The 22,914-nt window shown below is 46.4% G+C and overlaps 1 protein-coding gene across 9 annotated transcripts in view; it reads right to left on the reverse strand.

Annotated features, from left to right (window-relative positions):
- DGLUCY (D-glutamate cyclase) overlaps positions 1-22,914 on the reverse strand; it is a 161,316-nt gene that overhangs the window by 63,195 nt on the left and 75,207 nt on the right. The window contains exon 1 of one of the 9 annotated variants that reach the window (XM_033191598.1): positions 3,992-4,041. The exons of the other annotated variants lie outside the window; for them this stretch is intronic. The gene's annotated coding sequence lies outside the window, so the exon portion shown is untranslated. Of the gene's footprint in view, positions 1-3,991; positions 4,042-22,914 lie in introns of those variants that run through there. 9 annotated transcript variants of the gene reach the window in all.

The following is a 22,914-nucleotide window of genomic DNA, read 5'->3' on the forward strand; positions in this document are numbered from 1 at the left end:
ATCAGTCAACTCTCTAGCCTATAAAAACACGTTTATCTCTTTGGAGATTCCAAGGATTTTAGAAGTTGTATGCCAGGAAACCAGAGGAAGACCAAATACATATCTCATAATATTACAGTACCTCACTGAGTGGTGGTAAGGGTTAAAGTTGTTAATGCATGTAAGGCTCTCAGAATACTTCTGGCCGGTTCAGTTAGCGCTGTGGAAGCGTTAGCCATGTTTATTACTCCGTGCCCCATGCCAGAAACAGTGGTGAATAAGACAGTCACAGCCCACGCTCGCAGGGGTTTACCATCCCAGGAGACAGACATTAAATGCATAATTACCATCATGTCTGTCTTCCAGGAAAAGATAGAAAAGTAAATAGTTAACTATAACACCATGTGCTTAACGCTCCCGGCCCGTGGACTCAGGGTGGAGGAGGAGAAGGGGCTGAGTCTAAAAGGAGAGTAGGGGTCAGACTAGAAGCAGGCTGGGGAGGGAGAAGGTCCTCTAGACCCAGGGGCCAGCAGGAGCAAGGCAGGGAAGTATTAGGGGGCACCAGCTGTCCGTGCTGCAGAGCCTGACACGAGGCAGGAGGTGGTGGGAGCCGGGGCTGGGAGGGAAAGCAGAGGCCGGCTCGTGGGGACCCTCCTGTCATGTGAAGGAATTTGGATTTATCCCGGAGCCTCAGGAAATCACAGAAGGTACTGAGCAGTGAGTGATTTGTGAAACTTGCTTTTTAGGAAGATCAGTGGGGCTGCAGGTGGGGGACAGACGGCAGGGCAGCCAAAGTATGAAGTTGGCAGATGAGAGGGGACTGCAGGGCAGAGACAGGAGCATCAGAAAGTCTCCCTCGCAGGTGTGAAAGGAAAGTAAATCACAAAAATAGACCCCAAAATCACTAAGCCAAAGGGAAAAGTCAAGCTGGGAACTGCGCAAGCCTGCCTCCCATTTTATTCCCAAATAAGATTGCTAAAAGATGAATTCCTTGTGGGCTTCAACATCTCTACCCTAAAACAGTTCTATTGAATTTCACCCTGGCAACGTAAATTGACAACTTATTTTCATGGGTGCCTGACAAAGGATAGACAGAACCCAAAGTCATCCCTCTGAGACTCACCTGAGACAAATGCGTATCTAATTGCTTCCTTTGCCCTACTGTTTATGTAAAAATGTAGATTCACTGAGCCAGACTAAGGCATAAGTGACTATTCCTCTACCCCCTTCTCACATGGAAATTGTGTATTCAGTGAAAGGCTGATCAGTCTCACACACAGATTGATTTCTCATGTCTCCCTAAAATGTATAAAACCAAGCGGTAGCCAGGCATGGTGGTTCACGCCTATAATCCTAGCACTTTGGGAGGCCAAGTTGGGCAGATCACTTGAGGTCAGGAGCTCAAGACAAGCCTGGCCAATATGGCAAAATCCCGTCTGTATGAAATATACAAAAATTAGCTGGGCATGGTGGTGCACACCTGTAATTCCAGCTACTTGGGAGGCTGAGGCAGGAGAACTGCTTGAACCCGGGAGGCAGAGGCTGCAGTGAGTTGAGATCGCACCACTGCACTTCAGCCTGGGTGACAGAGTGAGACCCTGTCTCAAAAAACAAACAAACACACAAAAATAAAAACCTGTACCCCGACCACCTTGGGTACATGTCCTTAGGACCTCCTGAGGCTGTGTGTTAAGGCTATATGTTAAGGCTGTGTCCTTAACTTTGGCAAAATAAACTTTCTAAGTTGATTGAGCTCTGTCTCAGATACTTTTGGGTTTGCATAGGAAAGAACCTTGCAGGGAAGAGGCTGCCTTCACCCTTCACGCGCCGGCAAGGCCTGCATGAGCAGGCAGTGCTCAGCACACCCTGGGGAGCAGCTGAGGTTGTCCCTGTGATGCAGAAACAAGGAATCAGGCTCACACCCAAGGGAGGGGGTTTTCCTCGTTTCCTTTCAGTTCAGTGAAGACAAGGCTTTCCATCCGTTGTACTCACTGCTGGACATGCAACATCAACAGTGCCTGGCACACGGAACGTGCCCAATAAATGTTCACTGTCAGCTGGGTGCGGTGGCTCATGTCTGTAATCCCAGCACTTTAAGAGGCCGAGGTGGGCAGATCACTTGAGTACAGGAGTTTGAGATCAGTCTGGCCAACATTGTGAAACCCTGTCTCTACTGAAAATACAAAAATTAGCTGGGTGTGGTGGCGCATGTCTATAATCCCAGTTCCTGGGGAGGCTGAGGCACGAGACTCGCTTGAACCAGGGAGGCGGAGGTTGCAGTGAGCTGAGACTTCGCCACTGCACTCTAGCCTGGGTAACAGAGACAGACTGTGTCTTAATAAATAAATAAATAAATAAATAAATAATAAATAAATCTATCTCACTGTCAGGAGGGATGGGCAGAGCATGTGGCTCACACAAAGGCAGCTAAGAAAAGGCGGCCAGGGAGGTAGGAAAGAAACTTTGTGATTCAGAAGCAAGTATTTCAAGGAGGAATTTATGATCCGGGGAGGTCAAGGAAGATAAAACCCAAGAAGCATCCACTGAATTTTACAACCCAGGCTCCTTCTCCCAGTTTATCCCAAAGAAGCCCTCACAGCTCTGCCAGCCCACAAGCACCAGGAACACCTTATATTCATGTAGCATCATGTTTAGAACCTCGAAGGGTGCACCCCAAAAACATAAGACACAGCTTCCTTGAAGCCTTCAGTCTAGTCAAGAAGATCTTATTTTTCACAAGAACAAACAACTCACAGCGTTACAAAACTCCATTTTTGGTTTCTGTAGATGTCCCCTGGATCACTTCCCCAGAGTCCCACAACTTGATAATGGAAGAACAAAATGAGTAGGTGTACAGACCTTGTCTCTCTACTCATTAATTTTTGTGGTAGGAGTTGCTCAATGTTTGCCAAGAGAGTTGCTGGTGGTAGCCTAAATACAACTGCAAATTTGCAAAGTAAGTGTTGCTGCAAGGAAGAAGGCATCCTAACTGTATAAACATTTTATTTAAAAAATGGTATTATAATAGCAGAGACAAAAGATTGGGGAAATGCTGGTAGTCATAATTAAGATTTGTTTATTTAAATAGGTTAAATACAAGGGCTCCCCACATGCAAAGAATTGTTAATGAAACAAGTATTTTCTTTCTTTCTTTTTTTTCTTGAGACAGAGTCTTGCTCTGTCATCAGGCTGGAGTGCAGGAGTGCAATCAGGGCTCACTGCAGCCACAACATCTCAGGCTCAAGCCATCTTCCCACCTAAGCCTCCTGACTAGCTTGGGACCACCACAGGCATGTACCACCATGCCCAGCTAATTTCTTTTCTTTTTTTGTAGATATGAGGGTCTCACTATGCTACCCAGGCTGTATTTTCTGAACTCCTGGGCTCAAGCGATCCTCCTGCCTTGGCCTCCCAAAGTGTTGGGATTACAGGCATGAGCCACCACACCTGGCCAAAACAAATCTTTTCAATGAAAGCAAATGGTGGTCCCTTCTCCTCCCCTTTCTAAACAATTCAGTCCTAAAGCCGCAAGGTGGAGCTGAGTAAGGTAGGACTCCGTGGTGGGGAATGGCGGGTAGTGTCTCTTATGACATGAGACCCTGTCTAAAAAGAACAAAGAAAGGCCGGGTGGGGTGGCTTACAACTGTAATCCCAGCATTTTGGGAGGCTGAGGCCAGGAGTTCAAGACCAGTCTGGCCAACATGGCAAAACCCTGTCTCTCCTAAAAATACAAAAATTAGCCAGGTGTGGAGGGGCACGCCTGTAATCCCAGCTACTCAGAAGGCTGAGACAAGAGAATCTCTTGAACTCAGGAGGCGGAGGTTGCAGTGAGCCAAGATCACACCACTGCACTCCAGCCTGGGCGACAGAGCAAGACTGCATCTCAAAAAAAAAAGAAAAAAGATGAATAATGAGATATAAAAAAGATTTTCTTTAGTACCATTCTTGAAATGTTCTGTCACTTTGCAGTTGTTTTAAAATAAAAAAACAGACAGGGTGTGGTGGCTCATACCTGTAATCCCAGCACTTTGGGAGGCTGAGGCGGGTGGATCACGAGGTCAGGAGATCGAGACCATCCTGGCCAACACAGTGAAACCCTGTCTCTACTAAAAATATAAAAAATTAGCCAGGCGTGGTGGCAGGCACCTGTAGTCCCAGCTGCTCAGGAGGCTGAGGCAGGAGAATGGCGTGAACCCGGGAGGAGGAGCTTGCAGTGAGCTGAGATCACGCCACTGCACTCCAGCCTGGGAGATAGAGTGAGACTCCTTCTCAAAACAAACAAACAAACAAAAAAAAACTATAGAAAAATTATGGATAAACAAAATGTGGTATATACATACAGTAGAATATTCTTCAGCCTTAAAAAGGAAGGAAATTCTGATGCATGCTACAACATGGGTGAACCCTGAGCGCGTTATGCAAACTGAAATAAGTCAGACACGAGTGACAAATATTGTGTGATTCCATTTCTACGAGGCACCCACAGCGGACAGATGAACAGAGATGGAAAGCTGAATGGTGGTGACCACAGGCTGGGTCCAGAAGATGGGGTGGGGAATGGGGAGTTATCGTTTAATGGGCACAGAGTTTCAGTCTGGGAAGATGAAGAGAGTTCTGGAAATGGAAGGCAATGATGGTTGCACAACAGTGTGAATGTACTTAATGCCACAGAACTGGACGCTTAAAAATGATTAAAATGGTAAACTGTATGTTATATATTTTTCATAATAAAAAATTTAAATTAAAATGTTAAAAATCAAGTTGTGATTGTTAAGAAACATTCACATGAAGGCCAGGTGTGGTGGCTCATGCCTGGAATCTCAGCACTTTGGGACGCTGAGGCAGTAGGATCCCTTGAGTCCAGGAGTACAAGACCCCCATCTCTACAAAAAATAAAAACTAAACAAATTAGCTGGCATGGTGGCATGCGCCTGTAACCCCAGCTACTCAGGAGGCTGAGGCAGGAGGAGTGCTTGAGCTCTGGAGGTCGAGACTGCTGTGAGCCATGATTGCACCACTGCACTCCAGCCTAGGGGACAGTGAGACATTCTCTCAAAAAAAAGAAACATTCACATTAAATGTTTAGTTTCAAATTGTTGGTGTGAAAAGCAACAATTTTTCAGTGTGTTGCTGAAAAGCAACACCAGACTCAGTGTGTGTCTTGAATATCAAATATTCTAATCCCAGGGCTCCTGTTCCAGCTCCATGGGAAGGTGCTTATCTTGGGGAAGGAAGGTTGTGTGTGTATGCTTCACACAGGCCAAACTGGGTTTTTTTTTTTTTTTTTTTGAGACAGAGTCTTGCTCTGTTGCCCAGGCTGGAGTGCAGCGGCACGATCTCTGCTCACTGCAACCTCCGCCTCCCGGGTTCAAGCAACTCTCCTGCCGCAGCCTCCGGAGTAGCTGGGAGTACAGATGCCCACCAGCATGCCTCGCTAATGTTTGCATTTTTAGTAGAGACAGGGTTTCACCATATTGGCCAGGCTGGTCTCAAACTCCTGACCTTGTGATACGCCCGCCTTGGCCTCCCAAAGTGCTGGGATTATAGGTGTGAGTGATCACGCCCAGCCCAAACATCAGCTTTATGACTCTGAAAATTTGAGAATATGTCTGCCCAGCATAACTGTGAATGTCCATTCTTAGAGAGCTCTAGAATATTTGAGAGCCTCAGTCTTCAAAGTAAATCCGCTTTTAGTTACTTAGCCAAATAAAGCAACCAACCAAGTGGCAAAAGTCCAAGGTATGACTGCTATGGGCAAGAAAGGCCAACCCTTCTGTTTCACAGTTTGCTTGGCCTGTAAAACTAGAGCACACGTGTTTGCTTATTTAATACAGAGTTTCTGCAACGGGTCCATCAGGCCAAATTCCTGTAGCCACAAAATACGATGCACGAAATCTACATGCAGGTTGAGTGTATGATACCGCCAACAGTAAACGCTGAGTCATCGGTTCTGTGGTTAGTCCTAACGATAAACCAGGCAATTCCTTTCATGTTTAGCTACTTCTTGCACTGCACAGCTCAACCAACAGCCTGACTCACAAGCCTACTTCAAAGTCACCATGAGCACCACTCCCTGGTTGGAGAGACTGGGGTCTCCACACATCTCCATCACTGGGAAAGAACTTGCCAGAGTGATAACGACCTAGAGATACCACCTGCATACACAGAAGACATGCTGAACTAACAGCAAAGTACGCCAACTCTTTGGGCCTCAGTTTCTTTCTTTATTAATTTTTTTTTTTTATTTTTGAGATGGAGTTTTGCTCTTGTTGCCCAGGCTGGAGTGCAATTGCGCGATCTCGGCTCACGGTAACCTCCGCCTCCCAGGTTCAAGTGATTCTCCTGCCTCAGCCTCCTGAGTAGCTGGGATTGCAGGCATGCACCACCACGGCTGGCTAATTTTGTATTTTTAGTAGAGACGGGGTTTCTCCATGTTGGTCACGCTGATTTCAAACTCCGCACCTCAGGTGATCCACCCGCCTCGGCCTCCCAAAGTTCTGGGATTACAGGCATGAGCCACCGCACCTGGCCTTTTCTTTTCTTTTTTTGAGACAGGATCTCACTGTGTTGCCCAGGCTGGAGTGCAGCCTTGACCTCCTGGGATCAAGCGATCCTCCCACCTCAGCTTCTTCAGTAGCTGCTACTACAGGTACAGAGTTTCACCGTCTTGCCCAAGGCTGGTCTTGAACTCTTGAGCTCAAGCGATCCTCCTGCCTCAGCCTCCCAAAGTGCTGGGGTTACAGGCGAGAGCCACTATGCCCGGCAAGGGCCTCAGTTTCTTCATATCAAATGCCACACATGCAGGACAGACATTTCGTTAGCACCTTCTGGTTCTATCATTTTCATAATCTATAACTAAACAATAATTTATGAGTTAATGATGTTATTGATTTTTAAGTTTCTGGTTTTTAAAATAAGTTCCTAGCCAGGCACAGTGGCTCATGCCTATAATCCCAGCACTTTGGGAGGCCAAGGTGGGTGGATCGCCTGAGCTCAGGAGTTTGAGACCAACCTGGGCAAAATAGTGACACCCTGTCTTTACTAAAATTACAAAAACATAGCCAGACATGATGGTACACACCTGTGGTCCCACGCTGAGGTAGGAGTATCACTTGAGCCTTGGGGGTGGAGGTTGCAGTGAGCCGGGATGGAGCCACTGCACTCCAGCCTGGGTGACAGAGAGAGACCCTGTCTCAGGAAAAAATAAATAAATCCTTTGTTAGAGATGTGTGTTTCTTTCTTTTTTGAGACAGAGATTTACTCTGCCATCCAGGCTGGACTGTAGTGGTGCAATCTTGGCTCACTGTAACCTCCACCTCCTGGGTTCAATCGATTCTCCCGCCTCACCCTCCCACGTAGCTGAGATTACAGGTGCGTACCACTGCACCTGGCTAATTTTTGTATTTTTAGTAGAAATGGGGTTTCACTATGTTTGCCAGGCTGTCTTGAACTCCTGACCTTAAGTGATCTGCCCGCCTCAGCCTCCCAAAGTGCTGGGACTACAGGCTCATGTGAGCCACTGCACCCCATCTGTTTCTTTCATCGAGAATAAAATTACCTTCAGTTGGTTGGTGCTTAAAATTACTGATCTCCGAATCATACATTGGTCCAGAATTACACTTGCCCTGCTCTGAAGAAGAATGCCACCTGAGAGCGCAAATGTATAGAAAGAAATGTACATAATGAAGCTATCACAGAAACAGATATGATGGGACAGATACAATAACAGATGCCCTTTAAACTTGTAATAACAGATGCCCTTTAAACTTGATCCTCTCATGCTAGGTCTAAAATAAAAGAGTTAGATTTAGTATGTGTATATATGGGTTACATTTCAGAAGACATGAAATTGGTCTAAATCTAAATAAAAATGAGCTAAGCTCTGCCTAGGTTAATTTACATTCATCTATCAACAGCCTTGCAGATATGGTTATGTAAGTGCTACGGGATGGTTCCAGCACTTGTTTCAAAGGGTCTTTCAGTCCATTCAAGCTGCATCCAAAAATATTTGAGGCTGGGCCCTATTCTTTACTGCCTGCGGCTTCACAAACTGAAAACCACCATATCAGACATGGTTATGCCCTACCTTACCCGGCTTTCTGGGTTAGATCCTCTGAGATTTCATTTTATGAGTATTCCTGATTACCAAATGTTCAGAACTCAGCTCCTGCCCCACAAATTCTTTATGACCCATTGCATAAAACCAGTGACAGTGCCACATCCAGGCAGGATGAGGACCATGCACCCCTAACTATGGAGACGGGAATGCTGGCAGTGTTACTTTTGAGGTCACTGTTGGCCAAGATAATTGCTTCACTAGGCAGAGGCAAACCTCATTAAGTGAGTTTCCTGGGAGGACTCAGAGAGAAAGGCCATAGGTGCTCCAGGAGGGAGGATGCACCATCAGGGACCTCGGACAATCACAGCGAGACAATGAGAAGCCTCTGGGGACCATTCTCCAGCGGCCTTCTTCCCTGGCCGTGCAGCTGACAGGCCCCAGGAAGCAGAGTCCCTGGGCTCTCCCTGGCAGCTCTCGGTGCATTTCCAGGGGAACAGCTTAGCAGCCCCGTGCTGGGTGGTGCGCTCCATCTATTTCTATGGTACCTATCACCATGGTACCTACTTGCTCTGAAAAACACAGCTAAAAACAGAACATAAAGAAAAGGAGCACAGTCCGCTTCCCTGCAGTCACCTTCTGCAGCTGTTGTTATGCCTCATGATTGCTCTCACGGGCCTCTTCCATCCTGAGTTTCCACGGTTTTGTTGTATGTGACCTTCAAAAACAAGAGGCTTACTATCCGCATCAGCCTTGTCTTGGGGACAATGTGACCTGAGGCTCCAAAAGTGTCCTACTCGCCTTGCTGCAGGCGTACATTCCTCCGGGGGACACATTCACCTGGGAAGCAGCTCCTCCCAGGGCTTGCCCGGAGCCCCATATCAGATGTTTTTGGGAAAGGGGAAGAAGTGGGGGTGGAGGATGACTATGACGTTAGTGGGCATAGATGCCCCGAGGAAGGACCTGCGCTTATTCCAACAAAAGGATCCTAAGCTTTCTCAGGAACATGCTGGAAATTGTGCTCAGGGAAAGATCCACAAGGTCAAATCACTTCTCCAGAGGTTTTCTTTAACTCAACAATTATCCTTCACAGCAGTGCTCAGCCCAGCCACTGTAGTCAGACAGAACTCAAGTTCAAATCCCAACTCAGCCACTTGCCAGCCATGTGAGATTAGTGGGCAACCTCTCGAAGATCAAATTTACTCATTTTTAAAATGGAGCATGGGCCAGGCGTGGTGGGACATGCCTTAATTCCAGCACTTTAGGAGGCTGAGGAGGGTGGATGGCTTGAGCTCAGGAGTTTGAAACAAGCCTGAGCAACATGCTGAGACCCTATCTCTACAAAAAAATACAAAAATTAACCAGGCATGGTGGTGCATAGCTGTGGTCCCAGCTACTCGGGAGACTGGTGCAGAAGGATTGCTTGAGCCTCAGAGGTCAAGGCTGCAGTGAGCCATGATCACGTCCCTGCACTCCAGCCTGGGCAACAGGGTGAGAGCCGATCTCCAAAAATAAAAAAGAAAATGAAAGAGAGAAAAGGAAATGGGGATGAGCGTATAGACTTTATAGGGACAAGCCTCTTGCTGTGACCTCGGCCTCCATGGTCATTCCTTGGCTTTCCCATCCATAAAATGGGGAGGATAATGGCACCTGCTTCAAAGCAGCTTTGGGATGGTTCCAGGAGATGATATATATATATAAAGTGCTGAGAGAGCACCTGGTACATTGCAAGTGCTCAGTAACTGCTGGAGATGCAAGTGTGAGGAGGAGGAGGGGGATGGTGGTGACAGTTGGGACAAGGATGCTCTGTGGGTACCATTTGTGTCAAGTGTGTCTTGGTTCTCCTAGGTGTAACTTCCTGTCCTCAGTCCTGGTGGAGCAAGTACAAACGGGGCCTCAACTCATGAGTGGACCCCTCTCTCCAGAATCCCAGATGCATTCATCAGTGTCCCTGGGCATAGTGGATGTAGCTGAGGATAAGCTGAGGCTGCCTGAGGCTGTGAGGTGGGTACACCATGCAGAAGGGTCATCAGCCCAGGTGCTTGACGTGATACATGGGACAAAGGAATTCTCATGTCTTGGAGAAAACCCCAATGTGGTTACCTGATTGTTAGCTTTAGTGTCAACAGCCCTGAGGACTCAAGTCCCCTTTTGACAGAGTGGCTTTGGACAAGTCACTTCCCTTTCCTTCTCCATCTGTGAAATGGGGCAAAGAGGGAGGTTGGGAGCATTAAAAGAGAAAATGTAGGAAAAACCTCTAGCCCAGAGTCAGCACATAGTGGGCTCTCAGCAGCTGTGGGCTCCCTTCTTTTCTAACCCCCCACACTGAACATTTTAAGGCTGAGTAAATACTCCATTTAATGAATAAAGGATTAGTTAGGCTCTATAATAGGAGGAAACAGGCTCATTTCCTGAATTTGCTAGTAATCCGGTAAATGCTGCACTAGAACTCCCAGACTCACACAAAGCCTGAGGCCCCGCAGGCTCCCCACAAGGCCCCTTCCAGCACCCCCAACTCCCTCCCAAATGCTCCATTTCTCACAACTCACTTTCAAGAACAAAGAACGCTCTGCTCTAGCCAAACAAATCTGTGGGCTACAATCATATACTGCTTGTGCCTTCCTGCCTTTTTATTTCACAAAAGCAACTTTCCTGTTGTGATCATTGTGGCTGTCTCCTTGACAAACCCCACTTCCCATGAGAGCTCACAATTTTCATGTGAGGGTCCACGTGCTTCCAAGGATAGAGCATGCCACTTAAGCTAAGCCAATCAGCTCATTCCATCCCCCCAGCAGGCAGGGATGGATTCCTGAGATCTAAGCTGGTCCAATCAGAATGACTCCCATGATTCCCTTTTTTTGATATGCAGTCTCGCTCTGTTGCTAAGACTGGAGTGCAGTAATGCCATCTTGGCTCACTGCAACCTCTGCCTCCCGGGTTCAAGCAATTCTCTTGTCTCAGCCTCCTGAGTAGCTGAGAATACAGGTGCCCGCCACCACGCCCGGCTAATTTTTGTATCTTTAGTAGAGACGGGGTTTCACCATATATGTCAGGCCGGTCTCAAACTCCTGACCTAAGGTGATCCACCTGCCTCAGCCTCCCAAAGTCCTGGGAGCCACTGCACCCAGCCCTGCTCTTCCTGTTTTGAACATTTATATAGGCACTTGATGAATGTTTGTGACCAAATGGCCAATAGAATCTCCTGAAACCAGAAACACCCTGTCCCAGGGACCCTCCTCCCCAGCTGGGCAGTCTGAAAAGTACCAGGCTCTGGGCTGAATGTTTGACATATGTCATCTCATTTTCAGAAAATGGCTCACTGCATTTCTGTTATTCTTGGACCCCAAGGGCTGGTGGCTTTTCTCCAAGGTTTGTGAGTGGAGCCTGTTTGGATTGGAAGAGATCTTATACAGAAGAACTAACGCAGAGAGCGGTGGCCCTTCATGGTGGCACAGAGCTGGACGGAAAGGGCAAGGCCTTTAGGTTTAATTCTTGACTCTACTTATTACGTGGATGATCTTGGGCAAGTTACTTTGCATATTTGTGTCTCCGTTTTTTCATGTGGCAAATGAAGATGGAATCCCAACACCTCTCTGGGTTGTTGGAAGATTAAATCATGTTAGTCAAATACCCAGCACAATGCCTGGCATAGTCTTGCTCTTTTTCTACTGTATTTCTCCTCTGCTAAACATTGACCAGTGGCTGGGCCCTCACAGGTATATGTCCCCCCATTCTCGGTGGATGACCATCAACCCTACCCAGGAGCTGAAGGGTGATATAAACGTTCAAGAAAACGTTGGCCACCAGGTGGGAAGAAGTTTCCGTCCCATTCCTTGCCAAACATAGATTTGGTGTCAGAAAGGCAGAGCATGTGGAGAAACGGCTGTAGCCCAGGCCACTTGTTTCACTGCAAATCTATTGCATTTAGATTACACCTAAGCCTTCGTCCTCTTGTCTCTGCTCAGCAAGCCATGAACACTTCCAGATCTGACAGCCTGATCACCAAGTCTGATTAAAGAAAGAGAAGGAGATTTACCTGGTGGCCTGGCATGCGGTCAATTAAGATGTAAAACTGTTCCTTAGAACTGCCAAAACTGCCATTATATCTTTTTTTTTTTTTTGAGAGGCAGTCTCGCTGTCTCACCCAGGATGGAGTGCAGTAGCGCGATCTCGGCTCACTGCAACTTCCGCCTCTCAGTTTCAAGTGATTCTCCTGCCTCAGCCTCCTGAATAGTTGGGACTACAGGCGTGCACCACCATGCTGGCTAATTTGTGTGTACGTGTGTGTGGTTTTTCTTCAGTAGAGATGGGGTTTCACCATGTTGCCCAGGTTGGTCTCGAACTCCTGACCTTGGGTGATCTGCGTGCCTCAGCCTTCCAAAGTGCTGGGATTACAGGCATGAGCCACCATGCCCAGCTGCAATTAGATTTTTGAGTGTTACCAAATAACCAGTATATGTTTGCTCAGGCATTTGTCAGCAAAGGGCAATGTTATACCTCTTCAGGCAAATTCATTTGAGGTGCACTTTTCTGGGGCTTAGGTGGGGGCAGGGAGGCCTGAGGGACAGGAAGAGATAAGAAATCTTTGCATCTTATTATCCTCTTCTAACTTCCTCTTGTACTCAAAGAAGGAGGGAAAGTCCAGCATTTTTTTCCACTCCAGAATAAGTCTTCTGTTGCTGAAGAGTTTCATCTTTCTACTGGAAGCAGTGCAGTTTCTATTTGCGACAGGCAGTGTTCTCAAAGTGTAGCTCTCCAGGACCCTGGAGTGCTTGTTAAAAATGCAAATTTCTGGCTCCATACTATTCCTACTGAATTAGACTCTGCACAAATGATTGTGAACCTTGGGTAGCAATTCAGACAAGTGTCTATTTGGGTAGCAATTCAGACCACAAGTTCTGGAGTCAGATAAATATGGACTGAATGCCAAGCTCCAGCTCTACCACCTGTGATCCTTGAGCAGGTTAATTAACCTCTCTGGCCGGGCACGATGGCTCACGCCTGTAATCCCAGCACTTTGGGAGGCTGAGGCAGATGAATCACCTGAGGTTCAAGACCAGCCTGGGCAACATAGTGAAACCTCGTCTCTACTAAAAATACAAAAATTAGCCAGGCGTGATGCTGTGCACCTCTAGTCCCAGTTACTGAGAAGCCTGAGGCAGGAGAATCGCTTGAAACTGGGAGGCAGAGGTTGCAGTGGACCAAGATCACGCCACTGCACTCCAGCCTAGGCGACAGAGCGACACTCTATTTCAAAAAAAGAAAAAAAGAAAAAGAAAAAGATGGGGCGCAGTGGCTCACGCCTGCAATCCCAGCACTTTGGGAGGCTAAGACGGGCAGATCACCTGAGGTCGGGAGTTCAAGACCAGCCTGACCAGTGTGGTGAAAACCTGTCTGTACTAAAAATAGCCGGGTGTGGTGGTGTATGCCTGTAATCCCAGCTACTCGTGAGGCTGAGGCAGGAGAATTGCTTGAACCTGGGAGGCGGAAGTTGCAATGAGCTGAGATCACGCCATTGCCCTCCAACCTAGCGACAGAGTGAGACTCCATCTCAAAAAAAAAAAAAAAAAAGAAAGAAAGAAAAACCTCTGTGGGTCTCCAATGTATCACCTGTGTGAAGGTAATGCTGAACAGTCCAGGGATACGGAGCTCGTGTGATTGTTCTAAGGATGAAATGAAATAATACTTGTTTAGCAATGTCTGGCACATAGTAAATGTTCAATATATGATAACGCCTCTTTTTCTTTTCTTTTTTTTTTTTTAGATGGAGTCTCGCTCTCTCACCCAGGCTGGAGTGCGGTGGTGCAATCTCAGCTCACTGCAACCTCCGCCTCTCAGGTTCAACTGATTCTCCTGCCTTAGCCTCCCAAGTAGCTGGAACTACCACGCCCAGCTAATTTTTATATTTTTAGTAGAGACAGGGATTCGCCATGTTGGCCAGGCTGGTCTTGAACTCCTGGCCTCAAGTGATCCATGTGCCTCAGCCTCCCAAAGTGCTGGGATTACAGGTGTGAGCAACTGTGCCCAGCCTGATAACTATTCTTTTTCTACAACTCTTACACTCAAGAAAGTCAGAGTACCCTACAAGAAATAACAAACTCGGCCATCATGACCAGCCTTAAGTACTATCCACTGGTAGAAATTTTGACAAGTCTACAGGTCAGCAGTCAGGTCTGTAGGTTTCCTGAGTCTCATGAAATCCTACAGGATTCATATGTGATCCTCAACAATGGGCCAGCCAGGAGAGGGCAGCAAGAGAGAGCCTGAGTCTAATCATTGCTGTTCTAATCACAACCCTTAGGTGTTGTGGGCATTTTACTTGGGAATGTCCAGGTTGATACTCATTTCAAAAGATGGCAAATCTGCTGGGTAGAGGTGTGGCAGCACAGATTACGAATGGGTGGTGACTGTTTATGAGATTCTTGACTTTCATAAATTATTTTCTTGTTTGTTTGTTTTGGAAACGGAGTCTCGCTCTGTCACCCAGGCTGGAGTGCAATGGCGCAATCTAGGCTCACTCCAACCCTCCACCTTACAGGTTCAAGAGATTCTCCCGCCTCAGCCTCTCTAGTAGCTGGGATTACAGGTATGTGCCATCATGCCCAGTTAATTTTTGTATTTTAGTAGAGACAGGGTTTCACCATGTTGGCCAGGCTGCTCTTGAACTCCTGACTTTAGGTGATCTGGCTGCCTCAGACTCCCAAAGTGCTGGGATTACAGGACCCAGGCTTGAGCCACCGCACCCGGCCCATAAATTATTTTCTTTAGATAATCATGCAAGCATCACTATATTGTAGGAAACAACAAAATGTCACTGAGATGTAGATTTGGGGAGATAGTTTAAATCAAACTGGCAAACTTTTTTGTAAGGTTTGTAAGCTAAGAATAGGTTTTACATTTTTAGGGGTTGTGAAGAAGGAGAAGGAGGAGGAGGAAGAAAAGGAAGAGGAGAAACAACGATATTGTGAAGGAAAAGCAAAAACTTGAACCCTGGTTCACTTTGCCAGAAAGAAGAAAATGAGGCTGAAAGCTGAGTCATCCAAGAATCTGTCTTTCCTTTTGTTCCTAAGCAGATAGCTACAGATAAAAGGTTAAAGATCTCTGCAGGTAGCTATTCTGTGTTCACTTTACCTTACAGAGAGTGCTGACTTACTATTCCCTTACCTGCTCCCTTTCTCTTGCAACATGTGGATTCAGTCATGTGACCACAGCCTCCCCCTTCCCCCTCTATCCTGCTCTTCCCCACTTTAAATCCTGAAATCCTCAAAATCATCTTTGGAGAAAGGCATAGACCCATCTCCTGGGCTTGTCCTTAACCTTGGCAAAATAAACTTCTAAATTGATTGAGACCTGTCTCAGGTACTTTTTAGTTTACAGTGTGATGGTTAATTTTATGTGTCACCTTGACTGTATCACAGGGTGCACAGACATTTGGTTAAATTTCAGTTTTTTGAGACAAAGCTTCACTCTGTTGTCCAGGCTGGAGTGCAGTGGCACGATCTCGGCTCACTGCAACCTCTGCCTCCCGAGTTCAAGCTATTCTCCTGCCTCAGCCTCCCAAGTAGCTGGGATTATAGGCACGAGCCACCACATCCAGCTAATTTTTGTATTTTTAGTAGAGACGGAGTTTCACCATGTTGGCCAGACTGGTCTCCAACTCCTGACCTCAAGTGATCCACCTGCCTTGGCTTCCCAAAGTGCTGGGATTACAGGCATGAGCCACTGCGCCGGTCTGGTTAAACATTATTTCTGGGTATGTCTGCGAGGGTGTTTTGGGGTGAAATTAGCATTTGAATCAGTAGACTGAGTAAGGAGGATCCCATCCTTACCAATGGCAGTGGTCATCATGCAGTCTACAGTAGACTTGAAGAGAACAAGGAGGAGGAGGAAGGGAGAATTTGCTCTCTGCCTGGCTGACTGAGCTGGGTCTTTTCCTGTCCTTGTACTGGGATTTGCCCTATCAGCACTCCTGGTCCTCAGGCCTTTGGACTCAGGCTGGAATTTAGTCCTTATCTCCAGCTTGCAGATGGCAGATCGTGGAACTTCTCAGCCTCCATAATCCTGTGAGCCATTTCTTTATACTAAATCTCTTTGTCTATATCTGTATCTCCTATTGGTTCTGTTTCTCTGGAGCACAATGACTAATAGAAACAGAGATGCATGTGTCGCTGAAGCCTAAAATATTTAAAATATCTGGTTCTTTTCCTAAAAGTTTGTTGAGCTCCTGCTCAGGAGCTGACTGCTGATTTAGCTCATGCCCCATCTGATACATTCTGGCTCTGTGTCCCTATCCAAATCTCATCTTGAACTGTAATCCTCATCATCCTCACGACAAGGAAGGGACCATGTGTGAGGTGATTGCGTCATGGGGTAGTTCCCCCAGGTTGTTCTCATGATAGTGAGTGAGTTCACGAGATCTGATGGCTTAAAAGCGCGACATTTCCCCCCTCCCTCTTGCTCGCTCTCTCCTGCCACCTTGTGAAGGTGCTTAAGTCTCCTTCGCCTTCTGCAATGAATTTAAGTTTCCCGAGGCCTCCCCAGCCATGTGGAACTGGGGATTAAACCTCTTTCCTTTATAATACCCAGTCTCGAACATTTCTTTTTTTCTTTTCCTTTTTCTTTTTTGAGACGAAGTCTCGCTCTGTCGCCCGGGCTGGAGTGCAGTGGCCAGATCTCAGCTCACTGCAAGCTCCGCCTCCTGGGTTTACGCCATTCTCCTGCCTCAGCCTCTGGAGTAGCTGGGACTACAGGCGCCCGCCATCTCGCCCGGCTAGTTTTTTGTATTTTTTAGTAGAGACAGGGTTTCACCGGGTTAGCCAGGATGGTCTCGATCTCCTGACCTCGTGATCCGCCCATCTTGGCCTCCCAAAGTGCTGGGATTACAGGCTTGAGCCACCGCGCCTGGCCTTCTTTTCCTTTTTCTTTTCTTTCTTTTTTTTTTTTTTAGACAAAGTTTCGCTCTTGTTGCCTAGGCTGGAGTGTAATGGCGCCATCTTGGCCCACTGCAACCTCTGCCTCCCGGGTTCAAGCGATTCTCCTGCCTCAGCCTCCCGAATAGCTGGGATTACAGGCATGAGCCACCACACCCGGCTAATTTTGTATTTTTAGTAGAGATGGGGTTTCTCCACGTTGGTCAGGCTGGTCTTGAACTCCCAACCTCAGGTGATCCACCTGCCTTGGCCTCCCAAAGTGCTGGGATTACAGGTGGGAGCCACCATGCCCAATCTTTTTTTTTTTTTTTTTGAGACAGAGTCTCGCTCTGTCGCCCAGGCTGGGGTGCAGTGGCGCGTCTCGGCTCACTGCAACCTCCTCCTTCCAGATTCAAGCAATTCTCCTGCCTCAGCCTCCCGAGTAGCTGGGATTACAGGCTCCTACCACCATGCCTAGTTAATTTTTGTATTTTTAGTAGACAAAGGGTTTTCACCATGTTGGCCAGGCTGGTCTTGAAATCCTGACCTCAAGTGATTCACCTGCCTTGGCCTCCCCAAGTGCTGGGATTACAGGTGTGAGCCACAGCGCCTGGCCTGGGTCTGTATTTCTAAAGGCTCTTGTGTCACATAAAACTTTCATTAAGAAAATCTCTTATGCTTTTCTCTTGTTGACTTTCCTTCCCATCAATACTCCTAAAACTTTTGTTTTAGGAGTATTGGCTTTGATGGGAAGGAAAGGTATCACAGCTTTTTTTTGGCCCCTGTGGTATAAAAAATGCTAATGTATCCTGGCCAAGCTGGGATTACCCCAAGAATCCAAGATTGGTTTACTATTAGAAAAGCAATTCACGTACTTCATCATGTTACCATATTAAAGGCAAAAAGATACCATCTCAATAAATGCAGAAAAAAATACTAGTAGCATTTAATATCTGTCAATAATAAAAACTCAACTAATTTGAACTAGTAGTTGATAAAGAACATCTAGCAAGGTTAAAAACAAAAAGAACAAAAGCCTATACCATGCTTGCATACTTGGTTTTTTTTTTTTTTTTTTTGAGGCAGAGTCTCGCTCTGTCGCCCTGGCTGGAGTGCAGTGGCCGGATCTCAGCTCACTGCAAGCTCCGCCTCCCGGGTTTACGCCATTCTCCTGCCTCAGCCTCCCGAGTAGCTGGGACTACAGGCGACCGCCACCTCACCCGGCTAATTTTTTGTATTTTTAGTAGAGATGAGGTTTCACCGTGTTCGCCAGGATGGTCTCGATCTCCTGACCTCGTGATCTACCTGTCTCGGCCTCCCAAAGTGCTGGGATTACAGGCTTGAGCCACCGCGCCCGGCCTGTTTTTTTTTTTTTTTTTTTAATGAGGCGGAGTTTTGCTCTTGTTGCCCAGGCTGGAGTGCAGTGGCGCAATCTCGGCTTGCTGCAACCTCCGCCTCCCGGGTTCAGGTGGTTCTCCTGCTTCAGCCTCCCGAGTAGCTGGGATTATAGGCATGCACCACCATGCCCAGCTAATTTTTGTATTTTTAGTAGAGACAGGGTTTCGCCATATTGGCCAGGCTGGTCTCAAACTCCTGACGTTGGGTGATCCGCCCACTTCGGCCTCCCATAGTGCTGGGATTACAGGCATGAGCCACCGTGCCTGGCCTGCCTATACCATACTTAATAGTGAATGTTGAAAGCATCCCCGTGAAGATCAGGAGCAAGGCCTAAGAACTCCCAATATCATCACATTATACCAGCCTGTGTAGTAGAACAAGAATGAGAAAGCAAATAAAAATGCGTAAGGCGGTAGGGCACGGTGACTCATGCCTGTAATCCCAGGAATTTGGGAGGCTGAGTCGGAGGACTGCTAGAGCCTGGGAGGGGAAAGTTGCAATGAGCAGAGATCACACCAATGCACTCCAGCCTGGGCTACAGAGTGACATCCTGTCACAAAAAGAAAAAGAAAAAAATGTGTAAAGGCTTGGGAAGGAAGAAAAAACCTGCAGATATTATGATTGCATGGAAAACTCAACATTATCTACACAAATAAATTAGTAAAATTAGTAAGCGAGTTCAGGAAGGTTTCTGTATACCAAATAAATATGTAAAAGTCATCTGCACTTCTATACACCAGTAACAGTTAGAAATGTAATTGTGAGGCTGGGCACGGTGGCACACGCCTGTAATCTCAGCACTTTGGGTGGCCAAGGCGGGTGGATCATCTGAGGTCAGGAGCTTGAGAGCAGCCTGGGCAACACGGCGAAACCCTGTCTCTACTAAAAATACAAAAATTAGCCGAACATGATGGCACATGCCTGTAGTCCAAGCTACTCAGGAGGCTGAGGCAGGAGAATCGCTTGAACCCGGGAAGCCGAGGTTGTGGTGAACTGAGATGGCGCCACTGCACTCCAGCCTGGGTGACAGATGGAGACTCTATCCCAGGAAAAAAAAAAAAAAAGAAATCTAATTTTGAATGATATCATCTATAATAGCATGAATACATATCAATTACCCAGGAATAAATCTAACAAAATAGGTGAAGACAATTTATGGAAAATATGGTAAAACTTTACTTAAAGACATTAAAGAAGAACTAATAAATGGAGAGACAGCACGTTCACGACAGAAAGATGCAATGTTGTAAAAATATCTGTTCTCCTTAAATTGTATATTCTAGGCAATTCCAATCAAAATCCTAACGGGCTTTTAAAAAGGAACCAAACACACTGATTCCAAAACTTACAGGGAATGGTCAATGGCCAAAAAATAACAATCACTTTTTTTTTTTTCTTTTTTTTTTTTTTGAGACGGAGTCCCGCTCTGTCACCCGGGCTGGAGTGCAGTGGCCGGATCTCAGCTCACTGCAAGCTCCGCCTTCCGGGTTCACGCCATTCTCCTGCCTCAGCCTCCGAGTAGCTGGGACTATAGGCGCCCGCCACGTCGCCCGCTAGTTTTTTGTATTTTTTAGTAGAGACGGGGTTTCACAGTGTTAGCCAGGATGGTCTCGATCTCCTGACCTCATGATCCGCCCGTCTCGGCCTCCCAAAGTGCTGGGATTACAGGCTTGAGCCACTGCGCCCGGCCTAACAAATCACTTTTAAATAAGAGCAACAGACAGGTGTGTGTTGGGGTTGGGGGCTTGTCCTCTACCAGATATTAAGATACAGAAAACCATGGTAATTAAGATGGAGTGAAAGAGCTCCCACAACTCAACCCAAAAAAACAAATGAATAGTTCAATTAAATGGGCAAAGGACTTGAATGGCCCTTTCTCCAAAGAAGCTATACAAATGGCCACTGAGCACGTGAGAAGACGCTCGACCTCATTACAGAACTGCAAATCAAAACCACAATGAGATACCACTTGACACACATTAGGATGGCTATTATCAAAGACAAAAGCAAAATTAGAAAAGAAGTATCGGTGAGGACATGGAGTAAATGGAACCCTTGTACACTGCTGGTGTGATGGTAAAATGGTGTAGCCCTCTGTGAAAACAGTATGGCCGTTCCTCAAAAAATAAACACTGGGCTACAGGCAGTGGTTCATGCCTGTAATCCCAGCACTCTGGGAGGCTGAGACGGGAGAATTGCTTGAGGCCAGGAGTTTGAGACTATCCTGGGAAACACAGTAAGACCCATCTCTAGAAAAAATAGATATAATTTTAAAACATTAAACATTGAGCTAGCATGTAATCCCGTAATTCCACTTCTGGTGTATACCCAAAAGAATGGGAAGCAGAAATTCGAACAGATATTTGTATACCAATGTTCATAGCAGTATTATCCTCAATAGCCAAAAGGTGGAAGCAAATGTCCACTGATGGATAAACAAATTTGGTATATACAGACAATGGAATATTATTCAGCCTTTAAAAAGAATGAAATTCTTGTTGTTGTTGTTGTTGAGACAGAGTCTCGCTGTTGTCACCCAGGCTGGAGTGCAGTGGCAAGATCTCGGCTCACTGCAACCTCCGCCTCCCAGGTTCAAGCAACTCTCCTGCCTCAGCCCCCCAAGTAGCTGGGATTACAGAGGACTGCCACCACACCCGGCTAATTTTTGTATTTTTAGTAGAGATGGGGGTTTCACCATGTTGGCCAGGCTGGTCTCAAACTCCTGACCTCAGGTGCTCTGCCCACCTCAGCCTTCCAAAGTGCTGGGATTACAGGCATGAGCTACCGCGCCCAGCCAAAAAAGTATGAAATTCTGATATATGCCATAACATGGATGTACCTTGGAGACATGAAAGACATTATAAGTAAAAGAAACTAGACACAAAAGAACTAATATTCTATGATTCCACTGATATGAGGGACCTGGAATGGTCAAATTCATAAAGATGGAAAGTAAAATGGTAGTTGCCAGGGGCTGGGGGAAGGGAGGGATGACTGTGGAATTGCAGTTTGGGAAGATGAAAAAGTTCTGGCTGGGCGCAGTGGCTCACGCCTGTAATCCCAGCACTTTGGGAGGCTGAGGCTGGTGGATCACCTGATGGCAGGAGTTTGAGACCACCCTGGCCAACATGGCAAAACCCCGTCTCTACTAAAATACAAAAATTAGCCGGGCGTAGTGGTGGGTACCTGTAATCCCAGCTACTCAAGAGGCTGAGGCAGAAGAATCGCTTGAACTCAGGAGGCGGAGGTTGCAGTGAGCCGAGATCACGCCACTGCACTCCAGCCTGGGTGACAGAGCAAGACTCTGTCTCAAGAAATAAAAAAGAAAAAGTTATGAGTCTCCCAAGTATCTTGGACTACAGGCATGCACCACCATGCTAAACTAATTTTTTTTTATAGGGATGGGATCTCACTATGTTGCCCTGCCTGGTCTTGAACTCCTAGGCTCAAGTGATCCTCCCGCCTTCACCTTCCAATGTGCTGGAATTACAGGAGTGAGAGATCATACCCTGCCCATAGTAATTAATATTTATTGTACTTACACAAACATTGGTCTACAATGAATTCTGGAAAAAAATGAAGTTCAACATAGGAAATTTGAAAGCTCAGGGAGAATAAGACAAAATAAAACCCATAGTCATGTCTAGAAATTTGATTTCTGACAGACAGGGAATTGCAGACAAGTGGGTACAAAAGTAAAATTGGGGCTGGGTGCGGTGGCGCATGCCTTTAATCCCAGCACTTTGGGAGGCCAAGGTGGGCAGATCACCTGAGGTCATGAGTTCAAGATCAGCCTGACCAACATGAAGAAACCCTGTCTCTACTAAAAATACAAAATTAGCTGAGTATGATCCCAGATACTTGGGAGGCTGATGCAAGAGAATTACTTGAACCCAAAAGGCAGAGGTTGCAGCGAGCTGAGATCGTGCCATTGCACTCCAGCCTGGGCAACAAGAGCAAAACTTTGTCTCAAAAAAATAAATAAATAAAAGTAAAATTGGAAGCTAATTATCAGTAACAAAAATCAAATCCAGGTAGATCAAATACTTAAATATGAAGTATTTCACTTAAATATGAAATATGAAGGACAAAATTAGAAACTTCTATAAGATAATAGAAAAGAATCCCAAGCTGGGAAAGGTTTCCTAGGGAAGATAAATTTGACATCAAAATTAGGAACTTCTGTCCAAGAGTCACCATCAATAAAATGCAAAAGCATTCCCAAACTGCAAGTAGATATATGAACATATAACACTGGGACAGGCATGATATTCCATGTCTATAATCCTAGCATTTTGGAAGGCCAAGACAGGAAGATCACTTGAGGCCAGGAGTTCTAGACCAGCCTGGCCAACATGGTAAAACCTTGTCTCTACTAAAAATACCAAACTTGGCCAGGCGTGGTGGTATGTGGCTGTAATACCAGCTACTTGGGAGGCTAAGGCAGGAGGCTTGCTTGAGCCGGGGAGGTTGAGGCTGCAGTGAGCCATGTTCTTGCCCCTGCACTCCAGCCTGAGCAACAAAGTGAGACCATATCACAAAAAGAAAAAAACATACAACTGATATGGAATA

This window comes from Trachypithecus francoisi, unplaced genomic scaffold (genome assembly GCF_009764315.1).
Source record: "Trachypithecus francoisi isolate TF-2019V2 unplaced genomic scaffold, Tfra_2.0 Lachesis_group3, whole genome shotgun sequence".
Classification (NCBI taxonomy): Eukaryota; Metazoa; Chordata; class Mammalia; order Primates; family Cercopithecidae; genus Trachypithecus; species Trachypithecus francoisi.